This window comes from Musa acuminata, chromosome BXJ2-7 (assembly GCF_036884655.1).
Source record: "Musa acuminata AAA Group cultivar baxijiao chromosome BXJ2-7, Cavendish_Baxijiao_AAA, whole genome shotgun sequence".
NCBI lineage: Eukaryota > Viridiplantae > Streptophyta > Magnoliopsida > Zingiberales > Musaceae > Musa > Musa acuminata.
In genome coordinates this window covers 31,892,945-31,901,992 of record NC_088344.1, presented here as the reverse complement: position 1 = coordinate 31,901,992, position 9,048 = coordinate 31,892,945, and positions in this window count along the sequence as shown.

Below are 9,048 nucleotides of genomic sequence, written 5' to 3'. Positions count from 1 at the left end.
GAAGAGTGGACATTGCACCAAGGATATCGGAGTTGCGGGGTCAACTGACCGATTGGGCAATAGGCTGTAGGAGAGGACGATGCGCCAATGAATCGGACGAAGCCTCGAGGGACCAATGACATGCTGGACAACTTGATTAATGCTTAGTATTAATTGTCTAGATCGAAGTATGTTTTACAAGTGCAAGATTAACTACGATGGCAAGGCATGGAGCAAAATGAAGTCCCGGAGTCAAGGACATGATCACGTTGGGAGTTTGAGAGTTCGTCGGAAGTCCGGACGTTCGTCGAAAGTTTTAGAGGAACCAGTCGAGAAATCTTGGAGCTTGCCAGAGAAGATTGTCAGAACTCGCTAAGAAGATCGTCGTGAAGTCCAGGAGCTTGTCGAGAGTCCGTCAGAAGTTCACCGAAAGATCGCCGGAAGCTTGCCTGAAGAATAGACATAGGTACTTGTTTAGCTTAGCAAATGTCTTAGGATTTCGTAGTTAGCACGTAATTGGGCTTGGATTTGGGCCAACCCAATTAGAGGCCAGCTAGGCCCATGTAAGAACTGTGTTAGACCCAATAAGAAGCCCAAACAGTGCTCCAAGGAGTCTCACCGTCGTGGCACATTCTTCGAGAGTTTATACACGCGATTAGACGACTTCCAAGTGATTCTTGGAATGGAGTTTATACACGCGACGAAGTTGGTGCCAATGTCGTTTCTAAACTCCCTATGTATGATAGGAGGTGATGACTCTTATGTGGTTCCCATCTCTCAGAGGGAACTAGGGACCCCCAACATATATCGGCATTATAATTGAAGAAAGGGATACGAAAAGGTGAATTAACATTTGTGGCTATTATGAAGCTAGAGTCACTCGACGAGAAGGTCATTCATAAACCTTCTATGGTGGCAAACGTCTTGAAGGAGTTCATATATGTTATGCCACCCGAGTTATCGAAGACTCTACTGCCACGCAAAGGCGTGGATCATCATATCGAATTGGGGCTAAGAGTGAAGCCTTTAGTGAGACCACCCTACCGCATACCCTCTTCAGAGTTGGTAGAGCTTAGAAAGCAATTAGCTGAATTGTTAAGCGATGGTCTCATCCGTAGTTCTAAAGTACTATTCGGAGCTCCAATTCTCTTCCAAAAGAAACAAGATGGGAGCCTTCGACTATGCATCGATTATCGAGCCCTCAATAAAGTAACGGTGAAGAACAAGTATCCCATCCAACTCATCATGGGCTTGTTCCACCAATTGGACAAAGCCAAGTATTTTTCTAAACTTAATCTCTGGTCAGGGTATTGGTAAGTGGGCATTGCTGAAGGCGATGAAGCGAAGACTACCAGCGTGACCAGGTATGGAGCGTTTGAGTTCTTGGTGATGCCTTTCGGCTTAACCAACACTCCATCCACGTTTTACACTCTTAGGATCCAACTATTCAAAGAGTATTTGGATAAGTTTGTGGTCGTCTACTTGGACGATATCGTCGTCTACAACCAAATGCTCGAGGAGCATGTCGAGCATCTTCGAACAATTTTCAAGGTTCTCAGGGATAACACTTTGTTCGTGAAAAGAGAGAAGTGATACTTTACTCAAACTGAGATCTTATTCTTAGGGCTTCGAATCGGTGATAGCTCCATTCGGATGGACAAATCGAAGGTGCAAGCTATTACGGAATGGTGAACTCCATAGAAGGTGCTAGAGCTGTGATCCTTGGTTTCATCAACTACTATCGACGCTTCATAGCAAGGTATTCAAAGCGTGCAACTCCACTGATGGAGTTACTGAAGAAGGAGTAGCCTTAAAGGTGGTCTGATAAATGTGAAGCTACCTTCCAAGATCTAAAGGCTGTTGTGTTGGAAGAATCAGTGCTCAAATTGCTGGACTATGGGGAGCCCTTCGAAGTCCATACAGATACTTCAGACTTCGCTATTTGGGGAGTACTCATGCAAGAGGGTCATCCGGTGGCCTTTGAGAGCCACAAGCTCAACAAGACCAAGTGATAGTATCCGGTGCATGAGGAGGAGATGACAATGGTGGTCCACTGTTTGTGAGTTTGGCGACACTACCTTCTTGGATCGCGATTTGTGCTGAGGACAAACAACATCGCTTTGAGCTATTTCTAAACTCAAAAGAAACTCTCCCCAAAGTAAGCATGATGGAAGGACTTCCTGGCTGAGCTTGATATGACATTGGAGTATAAGCCCGGAAAGATAAATGTCGTGGCTGATGCATTGAGTTAGAAAGTGGAGCATATAAATATCGTACAATTGGAGGGCAGAGGCCAAGCAAGTAAGTTGGACTCCAACTTCCTTTCTAGGAACAGGGATGGACTGTACAGTGATCCTTAAGCAATAACCTTGATGTAGCTCATAAAAAAAGGCAAGACACGATGATTTTGGGTCTAGGAGGGACTCGTTTAAATAAACGGGAATAGGGTTTATGTCCCTCGAGTGAACAATTTAAGGCGTGAGCTCTTAAGAGAGTGTCATAATTCCCCTTGGGCTGGACATCCGAGTATTCATAGAACCTTGGCTCTCGTAGAGAGGGCCTTCTACTATCCAAAGATGGGGACTGATGTGGAGGAATATATTCGAACGTGCCTCACTTGCTAACAAAACAAGGTAGAGCAGCGAAAGCCGGTGGGACTTTTGGAGTCATTTCCCATACCAGAAAGGTCGTGGGAGAGCATTTGCTTGGATTTTATATTAAGCTTGCTAGCAGTAGGGGGACTCGAATCGATATTCGTAATGGTCGATCGATTTTCAAAGTATGCAACTTTCATTGCTGCACCCCTACACTGTTCAATAGAGGATGCAGCCAAGCTAATGATGAAGAATGTAGTGAAGTATCGGGGAGTCCCGCATAATATCATTAGTGATCGAGATGCTCGGTTCCGAAGACGATTCTGGACCGAGCTATTTAAATTGTTGGGGTCTAAGTTATACTACTCCACAAGCCTCCAATCCCAAATGGATGGCCAAACCAAAAGGATAAACTCGCTCCTGGAGCAATATCTTTGGTACTACGTGAGTGCCAACCAACGAGATTGGGTGAAGCTATTAGACATTGCCCAATTCTCCTACAACTTGTAGCGGAGCTCTACATCCAATAAAAGCCCCTTCGAGATCATTAAAGGATAACATCCATTGACTTCTCATACCTTGGCTATCGGATATACTAGGAGTAGTTCGTCAGCATATCTGTTTGCAAAAAAATGGCACCGAAATGCAGATATTGCATGGGTTTACTTGGAGAAGGCAGCCAAAAAAGATGAAGAAGTGGGCCGACTTGGGAAGGTGACCACAGGAGTTCAAAGTCGACGATTTGGTATTGGTGAAGCTCCAACCAGTATCACTCCAATTTTTTAGGAATAAGGTATATAAAGGATTGGTGTGCAAGTATGAAGGGCCCTTTCCAATTATCAGTAGGGTGGGCAACGTTTGTTACAGGTTGCAGCTGCCGGCGTGGCTCAAAATTCACAATGTTTTTTATGCCAGCAACTTGAAAGTCTACCACTTAGATCCACAAGATACTTTCCGAAGTGTTCCAACTCGGCTACCCATGACCAAAGCCTACTACGGGAAGCGAGTTGAAACCATTCTAGCGAATCGCAAGATAAAGCTACCCAATGGAGCTGAGCGGACCGAGTACTTGGTGAAGTGGCGAAAGCTTTCCCGAATTGAAGCCAGTTGGGAGCTTAAAGATGCCCTACTGTAACGGACAAACTTCTAAACAAGATGTTGGATGTAATGCTTATGTCTGTCCGTTGTCTTTTGGCATGTTCATGCCTTGTACAGAATGTAAAGGGGCGGCCGAAGGCTTAATAGCCCCATTTTAGTTGGGTTGGTGGCCTCTTTAGGCTTGTAAATAAAGGTTGTGTCATGTGGACACGTTCGAGAGCTTTTCGGTCTGTAATGGACCATTTTACCCTTTATTGTGCAACTATTCAGAGCTTGTAAAGTCTGTTTGTAATTTGCATTGTCTATGAAGTGTTTTTCGGACATGTTTGCTTGTGGATCCCGATTGAGGCGTTCTTTTTAACCCGTTCTCTCTTTTGTTGGTCCTAAGGGACAATGGGAGGCTTCGGGGAGGCTGACCTTTGCGGACGGACGCGCGAGGGTGCCGCACGCCTTAGGCAAAACCAGCTAAGGTCGTGACATTGTGGTATCAGAGCGGGACAAGCACTCATAGAAACACTTGACATGCAAACGTGGGGGACCTAGCGGGGCTGCGTTGAGGGCAGTCAACACACGCGCGACCGTTTGAGGGAAAACGGGCATGGAGATGTAGGGAAAAGAGTCGCTCAGAGGAGCGGGCATCTAAGATTGGCATTCAGAGGAATGGCCAACCCTTCGCGCAAGAGGCACCACGAGAACAGGCAAGCTTGGAAGAATTTGGAGCGCACAAAGGTTGGGATGGCTGAGTTTGAGCTACGGCTCAACGTTGACAACTTTACTTGATGGTGCTCAAGGCAAGCGAGGCGCTTGGCAAAGGACGAGACCATGCAAAGTGGAATGAGTTGCTCAGCGACCGAAAGAGTTGTGCAAAGCTCACAGAGGTGAGGGGAATTGCTAACTCGAAGAATTCGGTACTCATGCATGGGCTTGTATGCGGACGATGGATTGTTCGTGGCCATCCCAAGGCGGTCGAGACTCGGCGCCATGGAGCATTGAAACTTTCTCTTCGACATGCGAAGGATACGTCCGGAGGAGGCTGAAGTGTGCAACGAGTTCAGCATGTTGCTAGGCCTTGAGGGGTGCAGCGGTGGCTGTATTGACGTGGAGGCGCAATCTAGTAAGTGCGTTTGCAAGAGGCAGAACAATGCACAGTTTGTTCAGCAGATCGGAGTAGTCCAAGGGGATAGTGGTCTCCGAAACGAAGAGAGATGTTGCTCCAACGGGACAGTTATCCAGGAGGGATAAGTCTCAGCTCTCCAGAGGGAGAATCATGTGAGACGGACTTCACATGTTGAGGAGGAGTACCTCACAAACAACAACTCCACGAAGCTCGATGGACTGAGCAAGCGGCGAGGAGTCGTCGCATGATCTCGCTTGAGAGAATGCATTGGTGGATGCATTGCGAGATCAAGTGGGGGAGCGACCCAAAGCAACTCAAATGGAGGCACACTTGGAGTCGATATGGAGATCGGACTCAAGGGAGGGCTGACCCGTGGAATGGTGGGCGCGAGGGCCACCATCGACTCAATGCAGAAACGAGGAGCGGAGCAACTTGGGTGTAACTTGGCGAAGTACCCAAACCGCATGAAGGGAGCCAGCATAGAAGTTGGAACATGGAGCAGAGGCACAGCGCTTTCCCTAGACAGAGGTCAAGGACATGAACTCTTGCAGAGGCAGGAGTAGAATCATGCTGTTCCCTGGGTCCTTCATTCTGACAGAGCGGACTCATCTTGCATGGTGCCAAAGACGAAGGGAGCTTCGGGGCACATGCACCTTATCTCGGAGGAGCATTCGATGGAGGAACTAAGGCGACTCAATTTGCGGAGGCGAAGTTGGGTACAGAAGGCCTTAGCACGGGGCAAGAGGACGCAGAGGCGGGTACTCTTGAAGAATATGCCACAGTGTTGTCATTCGAGTTGCTATGAAGGAAGCGGTGCGCAGTGGAGATTGTGCTGGTAGGGGCAGAGGCCCAGGATCCAGACAATGGTGCACAAATTACATTGAAGTCGGTGGACTTCGGGAGCTACTAGGCGACGGACTGTCCTAGAGCGGTGCTTCATCTAGGTGTGACCCAAGAGTGGGTGGATGAAGGTCGATTGCCAAAGGAGCGAACAAAATCGAAGGTGGAGGAGACCCTGCGATGTATTGGCAGAGGCCACACATGGAGGGTTCACAATTCGAGTTTATTCCACAAGGATCAGAATGCAATGGAGATGTCACCAGGAGGCGACATGGTGCAGCGGATCGTGGTGGAACAGTTCGTGGCAATGCGACACACCCGACATAGTCCCGTGAGGGATGAGATCATATGGAGGTATGATCGGGAGCTACTGGGAGCTCCGCTTTGGTGAACAACACGACGGCAAGAAGGGCTATGGATTCAAGGAGTGAAGGCCATGGTACCGTAGAGGCGGGTCTTCCGGGCGTGCACCGAATTTTGCATCGGATGAAAACCTTGGTCATCAGCATATGGGGGCTGGGTTCCACCAAGGGAAAAGTTCGAATGCAAGTACCAGTGAGTCCCATGAGAGGGACTTGATCATGCAGAGGTATGATCGAAGCAGCTGGAGAGTTGGACTGCTCCAGAGCTCATATTCGCTTAAGGGAGCCCGACAAGTCAGAGGACAAGGTCGAGTAAGCGAACGTTGCTACCAAGGAAGCTAAGGAGAACAGAATCGGTGCAAACCCTACAATGTGATGGCAGAGGCCATGCATGGGAGTTGCAGTCTGTCTTTCCATCGACCAAACAGACTGCTTGGAGAACACAGAGGTGTTGAAGCAGGAGGTCGAAAGGGGCGAGGAAGCGACGATGAGTCCAGAGGGACTTAGCTACCCAAAATCAAGCATCAGTTAGAATGGAGGTGGACTCAGAGGAGTGCCACGGAGACATCTCTACTGATTGTGAAGGAAAGGGATACAGAGGCGAAGCGACGGATAGTAGGGCCATGGGCATGGCAGCGCCATGGTACCGCAGAGGCGGGACTTCCGTGCAAGTCATTGATCCCTTGCTCTCACGGAGGGAGAGCGCTTGGTCGTGAAAGGGGCCGAGGAGGTGGAGCATGCAGAGGCAATCTCCAAGTACCGAGACAAGGCTGAAGGGCAGAGGCCAAGAAACTTCGTAAGACCGGTGTCAACAAGTTTCTCATCAAGATAGCCGTAAGTGAAGGACTTCGGGTCATGCAAGAGTGCACGACCAAGGAACGAAGCAGGCAGTACGTGGTGCTGTACCTTTGCTACTCAGTGGAGTAGGCGGCAGGGTTGATGGAGAAGACGGTACAATCCCAGAGGCGACCTCATCTATCAGAGAATTACTCCAAGTTGGGGTGAAAACTTCCTGCATTCCAGAAGTTCAATGGCATTGAGAAGGTGAATCACAGTAGCTAACTCAACGCAAGGAGTGCAAACACTTCAAGTGCTTCAGAAGTGTGAGCAAAGAGCAGGCGAAGGCCAGTAACCAGCTCGATGCACGAAGTACAACCTCGAGGAGGCGGGCGAAGTCAAGTAACCTTTGCCTTCTCAACTCTTAAGAGAATGGGCGAAACCGAGTACCCCAGTTCTCTTATCTATCCAGCAGAGGAGCTCTGCACAAGTTCAAAGACCCTTCGAAGATAATGGAAGACAATAGTTGTCAAAATCCTCACCAACGGTGATCAGTGCTACTGAGAGTAGATTGTCCGCTTCATTTCCCAACGAAATGCCAATCGAAAGCGGAAGTGATGCGAACCTACTTGGATGTGACAACTAACTGAAAGAAGAGTCAATGAGCAGATTTTGTGGAGGAAGGACCCAAAACTTCTGAAGTTTGCGAGGCGATGCTCGTTAAAGCTCCAACAAGCATCCACCCAGTTCAAGCAGCATGTGGAAATTTTGAGAGACTGGCGCAGAAAAGATGGTCTTTTCCTTCATTTGGTGGATCCGCAAGAATCGACAAGGATCAACACAACTCAGCCAACCCCACACCAGAGTCAGAGTCATTGGCGAGTTGAAGCAGCATGGCGGATCAAAGGTTCGACTACTCAGAAACAGCAGCGGAGAGCAGCTGGGAGCCAGGAGGCGCATTGCAGCTAGAGCGGAAGATTGAAGACTCAGCAAAGGCGAAGAGTTGCAGTGTTCACAAAGGCTTCGACGAGGACGTCGAAGGGATAAGTGGGGGAGAATGTAACGGACAAACTTCTAAACAAGATGTTGGATGTAATGCTTATGTCTGTCCGTTGTCTTTTGGCATGTTCATGCCTTGTACAGAATGTAAAGGGGCGGCCGAAGGCTTAATAGCCCCATTTTAGTTGGGTTGGTGGCCTCTTTAGGCTTGTAAATAAAGGTTGTGTCATGTGGACACGTTCGAGAGCTTTTCGGTCTGTAATGGACCATTTTACCCTTTGTTGTGCAACTATTCAGAGCTTGTAAAGTCTGTTTGTAATTTGCATTGTCTATGAAGTGTTTTTCGGACATGTTTGCTTGTGGATCCCGATTGAGGCGTTCTTTTTAACCCGTTCTCTCTTTTGTTGGTCCTAAGGGACAATGGGAGGCTTCGGGGAGGCTGACCTTTGCGGACGGACGCGCGAGGGTGCCGCACGCCTTAGGCAAAACCAGCTAAGGTCGTGACACTACGGCATGAAGAAGCAATCATCAACAACTACCAACAAGCATCGATGAGAGTATTAATAGTTTAAGTGGGGGAGAATATCACGAACGGTCGTCGCGCACTCGCAATAACTTCATTCAATGAACCGTTCGTCGCTTTTGCATGCTTGTATAAAGACATGATAGCCTGTTTTACCTTGGTTTTGTGTGTTTTGCTTATAAAAATATATGTTCGAATTGGTTGTAATGCTACAGTGTGATCGCTCACCGCACCGAGCCAAAAAGCCTCAAAATGGCTTCGTTTTGGCATGTCGCGAGCTGTTTTCTATAGCCCGCTGTAGAACCTAAAAAGTTAGCCATCTCAGCACCCTGGAACCCTTTAGGTGGCACAGAGCTAGATGGGGCTTTGGTATATTATCGGACGTTGAAAAACTCTTCATAAGTTCGAATGTTAACTTGACGAGAACTTACTTTCGCACCCAGCACCCGGTGAGCAGTTGTTTATGGACTTACAACTATTCATTCTATATTCTAAAGTCCTTGTTTTCGTCCTTCCTCTCTTTTCTCCTGTGCACATAAGGTGCTTGCTGAATTTCTTGTAAAGCTTCCCTCTTTGTTCGACGTCAGGACTTGTCCGTCGCTCATTTTCAATCTAATCAAATTTCTGTTTTGCAGGTCCTTCGAGACCTATACAAGGTTGCAACTAGGCTGACCCTTTGCGAGCGCGTATGTCGCAAGGGCGCCTCATGACTTAGGCAATCCCAACTAAGTCCAAAAAGTTGGCACAAAGGTGCTTCGC